General features: G+C 45.7%; 1 long non-coding RNA gene across 1 annotated transcript in view; it reads left to right on the plus strand.

The window, feature by feature from the left end:
- The window catches only part of LOC115140018 (uncharacterized), a 15,715-nt gene extending 7,134 nt beyond the window's left edge, over window positions 1-8,581 (plus strand). Inside the window, exon 4 of the long non-coding RNA XR_003865187.2 lies at window positions 7,424-8,581. This is a non-coding gene — a long non-coding RNA (uncharacterized LOC115140018). The remainder of the gene's footprint in view (window positions 1-7,423) is intronic.
- Window positions 8,582-14,379: the final 5,798 nt, after the last annotated feature.

The following is a 14,379-nucleotide window of genomic DNA, read 5'->3' on the forward strand; positions in this document are numbered from 1 at the left end:
CGGAAGGTGGTGATTGACTCCGCTGTCCTGGCGTCGTGAGGGAGTTTGTTCCACCATTGGGGGGCCAGAGCAGCGAACAGTTTTGACTGGGCTGAGCGGGAACTGTACTTCCTCAGTGGTAGGGAGGCGAGCAGGCCAGAGGTGGATGAACGCAGTGCCCTTGTTTGGGTGTAGGGCCTGATCAGAGCCTCTACAGCGCTGCCGGAACCTCCCGCCTGTTCAGCGCAGCCAGAGCCTTTCTCCTCTACAGCGCTGCCGGAGTCTCCCGCCTGTTCAGCGCAGCCAGAGCCTTCCTCCTCTACAGCGCTGCCGGAGCCTCCCGCCTGTTCAGCGCAGCCAGAGCCTTTCTCCTCTCCTGCGCTGCCGGAGTCTCCTGCCTGTTCAGCGCAGCCTGAGCTGCCAGCCTGCATGGAGCAGCCAGAGCTGCCAGCCTGCATGGAGCAGCCAGAGCTGTCAGCCTGCATGGAGCAGCCAGAGCTGTCAGCCTGCATGGAGCAGCCAGAGCTGTCAGCCTGCATGGAGCAGCCAGAGCTGTCAGCCTGCATGGAGCAGCCAGAGCTGCCAGGTTGCATGGAGCTGCCAGTCTGCATAGATCTGCCAGTCAACCAGACTCTTCCAGATCTGCCAGTCAACCAGACTCTTCCAGATCTGCCAGTCAACCAGACTCTTCCAGATCCGCCAGCCAACCAGGATCTGCCGGAGCCAACTACCTGCCTGAGCTTCCTCTCAGTGCTGAGCTTCCTCTCAGTGCTGAGCTTCCTCTCAGTGCTGAGCTTCCTCTCAGTGCTGGGCTTCCCCTCAGTCCCGAGCTTCCCCTCAGTCCCGAGCTTCCCCTCAGTCCCGAGATTCCCCTCAGTCCCGAGCTGCCCCTCAGTCACGAGCTGCCCCTCAGTCCAGTGGGGTTCTGGGTGAGGACTACTAGGCCATGGTCGGCGGCGAGGGTGGACTATCGCAGGACGCGAGGGGGAGGAACTAAGACATTCATGGAGTGGGGTCCACGTCCCGAGCAGGAGCCGCCACCATGAACAGACGCCCACCCGGACCCTCCCTATGGTTTTGATGTGCGTCCGGGAGTCCGCACCTTAGGGGGGGGTTCTGTCACGCCTTGGTCTTAGTATTTTGTGTTTTCTTTAGTTATTTGGTCAGGCCAGGGTGTGACATGGGTTTATTGTGTTGTCGTATTGGGGTTTTAGTAGGCATTGGGATTGTGGCTGAGTAGGGGTGTCTAGCATAGGCTTGGCTGCCTGGGGCGGTTCTCAATCAGAGTCAGGTGATTCTCGTTGTCTCTGATTGGGAACCATATTTAGGTAGCCTGACTCAGAGTGTTTGTATTTCACCAGATAGGCTGTATAGGTTTTCACATTGCGTTTCTTGTTTTTGTATTGTTCGTGTTTTTTCCTTATTAAAGATGTATCGAACTAACCACGCTGCATTTTGGTCCGACTCTCCTTCGACGGAAGAAAGCCGTTACATTACCTGCCAGTGGCAGAGGGCCTAGAGAGCTGGCCTGTGGTACACCACACCCTACATGTTTGACTTTAGAGAGGCTTCCATTAAAGAAAACCCTCTGAGATCTATTACACTGAACACAAATATATGCAACAATTTCAAAGATTTTACTGGGTTACAGTTCAAGGAAATCTGTCAACTGAAATAAATTCATTAGGCCATAATCTATGGATTTCACATGACTGTGAATACAGATATGCATTTGTTGGTCACATATACTTTAAAAAAAGGTAGGGGCGTGGATCAGAATATCAGTCAGTCTCTGGTGTTGTGGGGTGGCCAGTCTAAATATCTCCAGATGCTCATTGGCCAATGGGAGCTTTATGGACGGGAGCTTTAAGGACGCGACCTTGGTGTCGGAGCTGTGCATCTCCACACAACCCATCTCCATTCCCATGGACGCCAGAGCATTAAATGGACTCTGTATTGGCAGGGTCACTCCCAGTACGGTTCCCATCAACCTGCGAGTGTCAGATAACCACAGTGAGTCTATGCAGTTTCTGCTCATTGAGTCTCCTCATGTGCACGTGGTTTTGGGATTGTAATGGCTCGAGAGGCACAACCCCATGATCAACTGGGCTACGGGTTCTATTCTGGGTTGGAGCCCGTTCTGTCATGCACATTGTCTCAAGGCAGCGCAGCCTGCCCCTGGACGTCCTCCTGCGGGCTTGGGAAAAGCCTCAGATCTCTCAGCCATTCCCACGGAGTACCAGGACCTCCGAGAGGTTTTCAACTAGGTCCGCGCCACATCTCTTCCTCCGCATCAACCCTACGACTGCGCCATTGACCTCCTCCCGGGGACTACAACGCCTTGGGGGCGGCTTTATTCCCTGTCTGGTCTGGAGACCAAGACCATGGAAGGGTACATTGAGGACTCTCTGGCTGCAGGGTTCATTTGTCCTTCTGCCTCCCCTCCTCATGGAGTTAATCTATACCAGCTGATACAAGTACAGTAGGTATCCTATATTAGGTAGGCCAACTACTACTTGGATAGATAGGTGGAGGTTGCAAGCATAGAGGCAGATGTCTAACTTCCGGGTTGGAGCGAGCGGTCGCATCCGCACTTCGGTCCGCAGGTAGTATAACTTGTCATTACATTTCATTACATTTCATTATAGTACAACGGTTTGATTTGTCTAATCTTAGCAATTTCTTCTTAGCTAGCTACATAGCCGGCTTTGTATCAAAGATAATTGCGTAATTATCGTATTTCGTCGTCCTAACGTAGTCTACACTGCTATCTGCCCAGCAGCTAGCCAGCTAGCAAACGTCCACCGTCTACCGAATAGCAGCACTGTAGAAACTATTACACTCAACTGAACGACTTGATTAGTGTAGTGTTAGCTAGCTACATAGTTGTCTTTGCTGTCTTCGTATCCAAGATAATTGTGTAGTTTAGAGTGTGTAGTTTTAGAGTGATTATCTTAATTTACCGAGGTTAGCTAGCCAGCTATTTGTCGTCCTTAACGTAGGAGACACTGCTAGCTAGCCAACAGCTAGCCAACGTCTACCGAATAGAACTTCCGCACTCAACAACCCGGTCGCATTCCGCTTCGCTCCACAGGTAGTATCACATTTTCATTTAATTTCATTACAGTACAACGGTTTGATTTGTTTGATCGTAGCTAGCTACATAGCTAGCTACATAGCCGTCTTTGTATCAAAGATAATTGTGTAGTCTAGAGCGATTTTCTAGGTTAGCTAGCCAGCTATTGTCGTTCTTTTAACGCAACGTAACGTAATCAACACTGCTAGCTAGCCAGCTAGCCCCCGAATAGCAGCACTGTAGAAACTATTACACTCAACGGAACAACTTGATTAGTGTAGTGTCAACAACGCAGCCACTGCCAGCTAGCCTACAAAGTCAACAACGCAGCCACTGCCAGCTAGCCTACTTCAGCAGTACTGTATCATTTTAATCATTTTAGTCAATAAGATTCTTGCTACGTAAGCTTAACTTTCTGAACATTCGAGACATGTAGTCCACTTGTCATTCCAATCTCCTTTGCATTAGCGTAGCCTCTTCTGTAGCCTGTCAACTATGTGTCTGTCTATCCCTGTTCTCTCCTCTCTGCACAGACCATACAAACGCTCCACACCGCGTGGCCGCGGCCACCCTAATCTGGTGGTCCCAGCGCGCACGACCCACGTGGAGTTCCAGGTCTCCGGTAGCCTCTGGAACTGCCGATCTGTGGCCAACAAGGCAGAGTTCATCTCAGCCTATGCCTCCCTCCAGTCCCTCGACTTCTTGGCACTGACGGAAACATGGATCACCACAGATAACACTGCTACTCCTACTGCTCTCTCTTCGTCCGCCCACGTGTTCTCGCACACCCCGAGAGCTTCTGGTCAGCGGGGTGGTGGCACCGGGATCCTCATCTGTCCCAAGTGGTCATTCTCTCTTTCTCCCCTTACCCATCTGTCTATTGCCTCCTTTGAATTCCATGCTGTCACAGTTACCAGCCCTTTCAAGCTTAACATCCTTATCATTTATCGCCCTCCAGGTTCCCTCGGAGAGTTCATCAATGAGCTTGATGCCTTGATAAGCTCCTTTCCTGAGGACGGCTCACCTCTCACAGTTCTGGGCGACTTTAACCTCCCCACGTCTACCTTTGACTCTTTCCTCTCTGCCTCCTTCTTTCCACTCCTCTCCTCTTTTGACCTCTCCCTCTCACCTTCCCCCCCTACTCACAAGGCAGGCAATACACTCGACCTCATCTTTACTAGATGCTGTTCTTCCACTAACCTCATTGCAACTCCCCTCCAAGTCTCCGACCACTACCTTGTATCCTTTTCCCTCTCGCTCTCATCCAACACTTCCCACACTGCCCTTACTCGGATGGTATCGCGCCGTCCCAACCTTCGCTCTCTCTCCCCCGCTACTCTCTCTTCTTCCATCCTATCATCTCTTCCCTCTGCTCAAACCTTCTCCAACCTATCTCCTGATTCTGCCTCCTCAACCCTCCTCTCCTCCCTTTCTGCATCCTTTGACTCTCTATGTCCCCTATCCTCCAGGCCGGCTCGGTCCTCCCCTCCTGCTCCGTGGCTCGACGACTCATTGCGAGCTCACAGAACAGGGCTCCGGGCTGCCGAGCGGAAATGGAGGAAAACTCCCCTCCCTGCGGACCTGGCATCCTTTCACTCCCTCCTCTCTACATTTTCCTCTTCTGTCGCTGCTGCTAAAGCCACTTTCTACCACTCTAAATTCCAAGCATCTGCCTCTAACCCTAGGAAGCTCTTTGCCACCTTCTCCTCCCTCCTGAATCCCCCTCCCCCTCCCCCCCCCCCCCCTCCTCCCTCTCTGCAGATGACTTCGTCAACCATTTTGAAAAGAAGGTCGACGACATCCGATCCTCGTTTGCTAAGTCAAACGACACCGCTGGTTCTGCTCACACTGCCCTACCCTGTGCTCTGACCTCTTTCTCCCCTCTCTCTCCAGATGAAATCTCGCGTCTTGTGACGGCCGGCCGCCCAACAACCTGCCCGCTTGACCCTATCCCCTCCTCTCTTCTCCAGACCATTTCCGGAGACCTTCTCCCTTACCTCACCTCGCTCATCAACTCATCCCTGACCGCTGGCTACGTCCCTTCCGTCTTCAAGAGAGCGAGAGTTGCACCCCTTCTGAAAAAAACCTACACTCGATCCCTCCGATGTCAACAACTACAGACCAGTATCCCTTCTTTCTTTTCTCTCCAAAACCCTTGAACGTGCCGCCTTGGCCAGCTCTCCCGCTATCTCTCTCAGAATGACCTTCTTGATCCAAATCAGTCAGGTTTCAAGACTAGTCATTCAACTGAGACTGCTCTTCTCTGTATCACGGAGGCGCTCCGCACTGCTAAAGCTAACTCTCTCTCCTCTGCTCTCATCCTTCTAGACCTATTGGCTGCCTTCGATACTGTGAACCATCAGATCCTCCTCTCCACCCTCTCCGAGTTGGGCATCTCCGGCGCGGCCCACGCTTGGATTGCGTCCTACCTGACAGGTCGCTCCTACCAGGTGGCGTGGCGAGAATCCGTCTCCTCACCACGTGCTCTCACCACTGGTGTCCCCCAGGGCTCTGTTCTAGGCCCTCTCCTATTCTCGCTATACACCAAGTCACTTGGCTCTGTCATAACCTCACATGGTCTCTCCTATCATTGCTATGCAGATGACACACAATTAATCTTCTCCTTTCCCCCTTCTGATGACCAGGTGGCGAATCGCATCTCTGCATGTCTGGCAGACATATCAGTGTGGATGACGGATCACCACCTCAAGCTGAACCTCGGCAAGACGGAGCTGCTCTTCCTCCCGGGAAGGACTGCCCGTTCCATGATCTCGCCATCACGGTTGACAACTCCATTGTGTCCTCCTCCCAGAGCGCTAAGAACCTTGGCGTGATCCTGGACAACACCCTGTCGTTCTCAACTAACATCAAGGCGGTGGCCCGTTCCTGTAGGTTCATGCTCTACAACATCCGCAGAGTACGACCCTGCCTCACACAGGAAGCGGCGCAGGTCCTAATCCAGGCACTTGTCATCTCCCGTCTGGATTACTGCAACTCGCTGTTGGCTGGGCTCCCTGCCTGTGCCATTAAACCCCTACAACTCATCCAGAACGCCGCAGCCCGTCTGGTGTTCAACCTTCCCAAGTTCTCTCACGTCACCCCGCTCCTCCGCTCTCTCCACTGGCTTCCAGTTGAAGCTCGCATCCGCTACAAGACCATGGTGCTTGCCTACGGAGCTGTGAGGGGAACGGCACCTCAGTACCTCCAGACTCTGATCAGGCCCTACACCCAAACAAGGGCACTGCGTTCATCCATCTCTGGCCTGCTCGCCTCCCTACCACTGAGGAAGTACAGTTCCCGCTCAGCCCAGTCAAAACTGTTCGCTGCTCTGGCCCCCCAATGGTGGAACAAACTCCCTCACGACGCCAGGACAGCGGAGTCAATCACCACCTTCCGGAGACACCTGAAACCCCACCTCTTTAAGGAATACCTAGGATAGGATAAAGTAATCCCTCTCACCCCCCCTTAAAATATTTAGATGCACTACTGTTCCACTGGATGTCATAAGGTGAATGCACCAATTTGTAAGTCGCTCTGGATAAGAGCGTCTGCTAAATGACTTAAATGTAAATGTAATGTAATGTAAATGTCTACAGTATCTAACTCTATGGTTGCAAGTCATTACAAGTCATTACTTTGCACTGATTCTCCTCTTGGGCAGTACCAATATGAGTTTGACCTAAAGTCATGTTACTGAATTGCATTCTGATTCTTCACCCTTTTCCCAAAGTGTGCACACTTTCTTTCATGGATTTAGCAATGCTGGAAACTCCCTCCTGCCAATGCTTACACACCTATTCTATGATTTTAAATCCATGATGAAGAGTGTGCAAGTGCACACTTCAGGAGAAGGGTGGAGAAGTGGGACATAGCTATTGTGTGCTCTCTCAACCATTTCTAAGTCTACAGCATTATTCCAATTGAAGTAATACTTTCTACAGCATGGTAGGGTTCACGGTAGAGTTTAAATTATTGAATTAGATTCTTATTGTAATCCTATCCTCCACCACTGAGTTCTTGTGAGTTATTGTAAGTGACATTTTGTTTGTTTCTGTTTGCATACAGTAGTAAATATTGTCAACGCTATAGTAGTTTTATTAGAACCGAATGGGACAGTACCAGAGACTCTGTAAGGGGGCTGATTATCTATGACATGGACTGGAATCAATCTGATTCTTCCGAGTTCCTGATGTCTGACTCTGAAAGGTACAACAATATTTTTTGGAGGTCAAGCCTTTCCTATATTAGCATAGTTGCTCCAGTCCAGACCTATCATTGTGCCTTTCAACTAATCTATTTTGTGTTCCAACCCTTAGGAAACTATGATAAGAGAGTGGTTCAGCTGACTAATGTCATTGATGTCTGCAGGCAACCCCAGCAGCTGCTCCAGCAGACGGCCCCCTCCTGCCTTCCAGATGCTACTGACCAAGCTACCCTCCATCAGCCAGGTGAGGATGCTCTACCATGGGAAACTAGGGCTGAAAAATTACTTGGTGCCCTTAACCATCTTCTTCCAATGATCTGCACTTGTTAAACCCCCTTTGTGGATTTAAGGCAATGGATTGCTACCACCATGGTTGGGGGGATTTCTGCCATATTCCTTACACTACCAGTTCATTCCTTTTCAAGCCCATGAGGAGGATTATATGAATGCATACTTCGGTTTAGGGGTAGTGGGTCGGCTTGGTCCTGATTCTTTACCCTTCCAAAGTGTGCACTAGTTCAGTGGTCCTCATTCTTGGCGCTGAAGGGCAGCAGTGTGTAAATTGTCATCGCTACCTGTGCTATAACAAACACCTAATTGAACTACAATAAGACCATACTTGGGTAAATTTAGTGAATTAATGGTTGGTTGTGACAACATGCATTAAACCCAAGCATACAGTTATTGTGAACATTAAAAAAACACAGTAATCGAATTGTGACTTGTGCACCTATCCGCCGCCATTGTCGCAACGCCTATTACCAGCCTGTTCAACCTCTCTTTCATATCGTCTGAGATCCCCAAGGATTGGAAAGCTGCCGCAGTCATCCCCCTCTTCAAAGGGGGAGACACCCTGGACCCAAACTGTTACAGACCTATATCCATCCTGCCCTGCCTATCTAAGGTCTTCGAAAGCCAAGTCAACAAACAGGTCACTGACCATCTCGAATCCCACCGTAGCTTCTCCGCTGTGCAATCTGGTTTCCGAGCCGGTCACGGGTGCACCTCAGCCACGCTCAAGGTACTAAACGATATCATAACCGCCATGCAAATAAATTACTTAAAAATCATACAATGTGATGTTCTGTATTTTTGTTTTAGATTCCGTCTCTCACAGTTGAAGTGTACCTATGATAACAATTACAGACCTCTACATGCTTTGTAAGTAGGAAAACCTGTAAAATCGGCAGTGTATCAAATACTTGTTCTCCCCAATGTATATGCTGTAAAGCACGTCCAGACATCCTACTTATTTTACTTTTTTAACTTGCACAAAAATAAACCACATCCATGTTCTCCTTTTGGTAGGTATTTTCATTATTAAACATGCAATGAACTACACGGAAGGAAAAGTACACTGTGCATTCAACACCACGGACAGATGCATTCAACACAACGGACAGAACTCTTGTTAAAGGGTATGCACAAAAACACAAGAAAAAGAGAGCTCAACATGACATTTAAACTACTCAATCAATGTGAGGACTGAAGTCTCTGATGGGCATTGACTACAGCATTGAAGTCAAGTATAGTTTCTGATGTCGCTATGCGCAGGATTGCTGAGAGGTGAGAGTCAGGAAGAGATGATCTGTGCCTTGACTTGTTATATTTCATCACTGAAAATGTCTGTTCCCCAAACAGTACAAACATCTTCTGAGCATGACTCCTAATCTTTGGAAAGTTTTGTTCATCGAGAGATGCATAGAACCTCATCAGTGACATTGTTTTGAATAGTTCTCCAATCACTGCAGCAGACTGAAGATCGATACGCTCAAGTTGCAGGTCAGTGAGAGCGTTATCCACATTGAAGGTGAAAGGAGAGGAAACCAACAACATGTCATTTTCCAACACGATGAGAAAACTCACCGTTCAAAGCACGCACCAACGATGTCTACTTCTCCCACTGGTCGTCTGATAGGGAACAGATTAGTAGTGTCGGAAGGTGGGTGAGATTGTTGGCTTCTACTTGGTGGGTCAGGAGGAGTAATTTACCCTTGAAGGCTTTGACAAGGCTGTACATCTGACGTGCAAAAAGGCCCTTCCCTTGTAGGGGAATATAATCCAGTTCAATCATAAGGACCATGATGTCCACGTTGAAGGCAAAATCAGCCAACTATTCTTTATCTTGCAGTTGAGGGAAATCCACATATTTTCCATTCATTTGCAAAAACTCAGCAATCTCCAACTTCAGGTCCCACACTCTAGTGACTCCCCATCCCGCATGCGGGAGCGTAATCATCGCCTGACACTAATTAGCATAACGCAACGGATATAAATATCCCTAGAAAATGTTCCTATTCATTAAAATCACAAATTAAATATATTGAGACAGCTTAGCCTTTTGTTAATCACCCTGTCATCTCATATTTTCTAAATATGCTTTACAGCCAAAGCTAGACAAGCATTTGTGTAAGTTTATCGATAGCCTAGCATAGCATTTTGTCCAGCTAGCACCAGGTAACTTGGTCACGGAAATCAGAAAAGCAATCAAATTAAATAGTTTACCTTTGATGAGCTTCGGATGTTTTCACTCACGAGACTCCCAGTTAGATAGCAAATGTTCCTTTAATCAAAAAATATTATTTTTGTAGGCGAAATAGCTCCGTTTGTTCTTCACCTTTGGCTGAGAAATCGCCGGAATTGCAGTCCCGAAAACTGCGGAAAATATTCCAAATTAGCTCCATAATATGGACAGAAACATGGCAAACGTTGTTTATAATCAATCCTCAAGGTGTTTTTCAAATATCTATTCGATAATATATCCATCAGGACAATTCGTTTTTCAGTAGGACCGATTGGAGTAATGGCTACCTCTGTATTTTACGCAATAATCTCTCTGGCAGCATCAGGTGACCACTTGCGCAATGTAGCCGCTTACAGGTATTCTTCAACATAAATGCGTAAAACTACGAACATTCCACACCTTCGGGAATACGGAGAAAGAGTCATCTGGTTGATAGCCCATTCACTGCTCAATAGGGACTCATTGGAACGCAGCACTTTCGAAACATGGGGCACTATAGGATTGGATTTTTCTCAGGCTTTCGCCTGCAATATCAGTTCTGTTATATTCACAGACAATATTTTTACAGTTTTGGAAACGTTAGAGTGTTTTCTATCCTAAGCTGTCAATTATATGCATATTCTAGCATCTTGTCCTGACAAAATATCCCGTTTAATACGGGAACGTTTTTTTTCTCAAAAAATGAAAATACTGCCCCCTAGTCGCAATTTAAGCACCTTCCCCAAATTCAGCCATCTCACATTTGTGTGGTAGGAGAGATCTGCATGACCCGTCTCTGTCACTTCCAACAGTGAGACAAACTGCCTGTGGTTTAAAGATTTTGCTCTTATGAAGTGTACCACTTTAGTGACTGTATCCACAACATGGCTCATTTTCAGAACACATTTACAGAGCACCTCCTGATGAATAATGCAATGCAGGAAAATAATGTTCTGATCTGGGTTCAGCTCAGCTACTTGATCTTGTATCTTTTTCAAAAGGCAAACGTTTTTTCCTGTTAAGTTTGGGCACCCATCAGTGGTCACACTGGATAACTTTTAAAAACCCAGTCCCAGCTTTGCCACACATTTATTAACCTCTTCCAATAAATATTTCCCTGTGGTTGTGCTCTTCATTGACTGCACTGAAGCAACCTCCTCTGTCATTTCAAAGTCTGGGGTTATACCTCATAAGAATATCAACAACTGCAATGTGTCACGTGCATCACTGCTCTCATCCAGGGCCAAGGAGTAATAGGTGAAATCCTTTACCTTGTCTTTCAACTGTTGATCCATATTCTCTGCAATGTCCTCAACACGCCGTGTCACTGTTCGTCTTGACAGGGAAACATTTTCAAACAGCTCTTTCTTGTCAGGGCAAAGTATTGCTGCAGAGTCAACTAAACATTCTTTAATGAATTTGCCCTCAGCGAATGGCTTGCTGTGTTTAGCAATTTTGTTGGACAGTACATAGCTAGCTCTCGCAATTCAGTTGTTTGCTGATCTCTAGGAGCTAGGGGTTCTGCTCAACACCCAGACGTGGATCCACATGATGTCCTTCACTACCAACCACCCTCCAACTTTTCATTACACCATCTACAGCTACTGTTGTTGTCATTATCCGCTAAGAAAGTTGTCTTGCTCTATCATACCGGGCTCATAATATATGAGATCCACAGAACTAAAAACAATAGCACTGCAAACACTCAGAACAAAGAGAGCAGCTGTGACTGGACTTTGCAGAGGACTTTGAGAACAAGTGACAGGCAGAACCTCACATTCACCTCCTCTATATTCCAAACACCAGAATTCAGTACTTTAGTCTATGATTGCCATGTGAGTGCATAAAACAAATCCGTGAAAATAAATAAATTACACAATTGTACCAAAAAATGATCCAAGTTCATGTATTAAAATCTTAAATATTGCCAGGTTGGTTTTCATAGCTGTTTCACAAGTTGTTCATTATTGTAAGGTATCCTTTGATGGTATTTATTTGCTCCACATTATTCATTGTTGTATCCTAGGACCTACAATAGATACATATATATTCAACCACAAGGGTGTACTAATGAGCTATGTGAGATATATTTTTAAAAAATCATAGTAGAGGACTAGTGAAATTATATTATTTCAGTGTAGATAAGGGAAGGGCAGGTTAAAATTAAAACAAGACAGCCAGACAAGCCAGTGTATGAACTTATTTGCATATGAACGAGTTGGAAATTAACTGACTTTGTGATCTGTAAGGTAAGTAACTTTAATGTGTCAAGCAGATCTTTGCCATTTCCAAAACGTAGCAATGCTTAAGACATGGATTTCATGTTGTAATGTTAACAAGGTACCCAAAAGTAGTTCAAATTAATGTTTTCATTTTATCACCTAAATAAAACTTGTTAAAACAGCGAAATTGTAGCGGAAACCAGCAGGGTTTGCGTAGCGATGATGACAAGAACGTCATTTTGGCTGTTATGATCTCCAAAATTCTAATCATTAGGTCATCACACTGTTGATATAGCAAAGGACGCTAATAGTTCATCGAATTCCATTGTGACGTGGAGGGGGACACTGTTTGGCCGAGGGACACTATTTGTCATGACAAGCCCTCAGATCCTCAAAACGTTCTACAGCTGCACCATTGAGAGCATCTTGACTGGCTGCATCACCACTTGGTATGGCAAATGCTTGGCACCCAACCACAAGGCGCTACATAGGGTAGTGCGTACGGCCTAGTACATCCCTGGGGCTAAGCTCCCTGCCATCCAGGACCTCTATACCAGGCGGTGTCAGTGGAAGGCACTAAAAATTGTCAAAGATTCCAGCCACCCAAGTCATAGACTGTTCTCTTTGCTACAGCATGGCAAGCATTACCGATGCACCAAGTCGGGAACCAACAAGACCCTAAACAGCTTCTAAACCCAAGCCATACGACTGCTAAATAGTTAGTTAAATAGTTAACCAAATAGCTACCCGGACTATCTGCATTTACCCTTTGTGCACTAACTTATTTGACTCATCACATACAATACGCAGTTGCTACTGTTTAGTATAGTCACTAGTTATATGTACATATTTACCTCAATTACCTTGTACCCCTGCACAATGACTCGGTACTGGTACCCCTTGTATAAAGCCAAGTTATCCTTACTCATTGTGTATTTATTATTACTTGTTATTACCTTTTTAATATTTCTATTTTCTTTCTCTCTGAAGGCAGCGAAAGCAAAGGTCAGAGTAACATAACCAAAGATAGAAAAAATAATTGATTAAGAGGGAAGCACTTTTGAAAAAGTTTCATTAAAAAAAATAGTGCACTCATTTATGTTTCATACCGAGGTCAATTTTGTTTTATATTGGATATTCTGTAGATATTCTTTCGCCAGTAGCTATTGAACCAAGAATGCCATAACTATGAAGATGGTATGTTCTGAATCAGGGGTGGATGGAGAAAAAGCAACAACAACAAAAAATATATATAGTAAGATTTTGGATTTCATTCTTCAATAGCTCTTACACAAACGTGCCATGACTATGAATATGATATATTTTGAATCGGGAGGATGGACAAAAATCCTTTCTTTTTTTTCCTTTCAATTTTCAATAGCACTTACACAAAGCGTGCCATGACTAGTATAAATACCGCTTAAAATTGTAGGATATTGCAATGATAATATAAAAACGTTTTTGTCCATCCTCCCCTGATTCTGAATATATCATTTTCATCTTCATGGCACGATTTGTCTAAGAGCTATTGAAGATTGAAATCCGAAATCGTATTATTTAAATTTTAAAAAACATTTTTTTATTTAACCTTTTGTTTAACTAGGCAAATACGAACAAATTCGTATTTACAATGACAGTCTACCCCGGCCAAACCCGGACGTTGCTGGGCCAATTGTGCGCCGCCCTATGGGACTGCAGAGACGCCTCTTGCACGAGACGCAGTGCCTTAGACCGATTTGTCTCTATCTGATTCAGAATATACCATCTTCACAGTCATTGTACGCTTGGTTCAATAGCTATTGACGAGAGAAAACTGAATATAAAACAAATTTAGACTCGGTATAATACTTTTGTTTTTTCCTTTCAAAATGATTTCCTTGTGATATTATTTATTTAGCTCAATGGTTTGAGGTTATTCATGTTTTGCTTTCAACATCATTATTTTTGTTTGCAAAACTAAGAGTGTTGTTCTCAATTTCAAAATGTTTGTATTAAAGGCACAAAAGTAATTCCATACAGCGAGCTCTGTGTTTGGTCGATCCCTGAGTCCAGGTTGCAGCGAGTGATCATAAAATCGAATTCAAATTCCAGGACCAGAACCATATGGACTCACAGTGCCACACCATGGCAGTCATAGCAACGTGTAACTGGTAAATCCAGTCATCACATTATGTTTGAAATAGTCTACAGTTTTATGAGGTAGTTATACTAGTTGATTGCTTATTTTAGACATGATCTTTGAAGTTTAGGCATAACCTTAATCATTATATGTCACATAGGCCTACAGTAGCCTAGCTGAGTCTGTCTTTACAGTAGAATGTGAGCCAAAAGTTACAGCAGCTAAATCAGCTAGCCTAGGTTTGGAATGGGATTTTCTGGAGATTTGGGGTGGACC

This window comes from Oncorhynchus nerka, linkage group LG13 (genome assembly GCF_034236695.1).
Source record: "Oncorhynchus nerka isolate Pitt River linkage group LG13, Oner_Uvic_2.0, whole genome shotgun sequence".
In the NCBI taxonomy this organism is placed as follows: Eukaryota; Metazoa; Chordata; class Actinopteri; order Salmoniformes; family Salmonidae; genus Oncorhynchus; species Oncorhynchus nerka.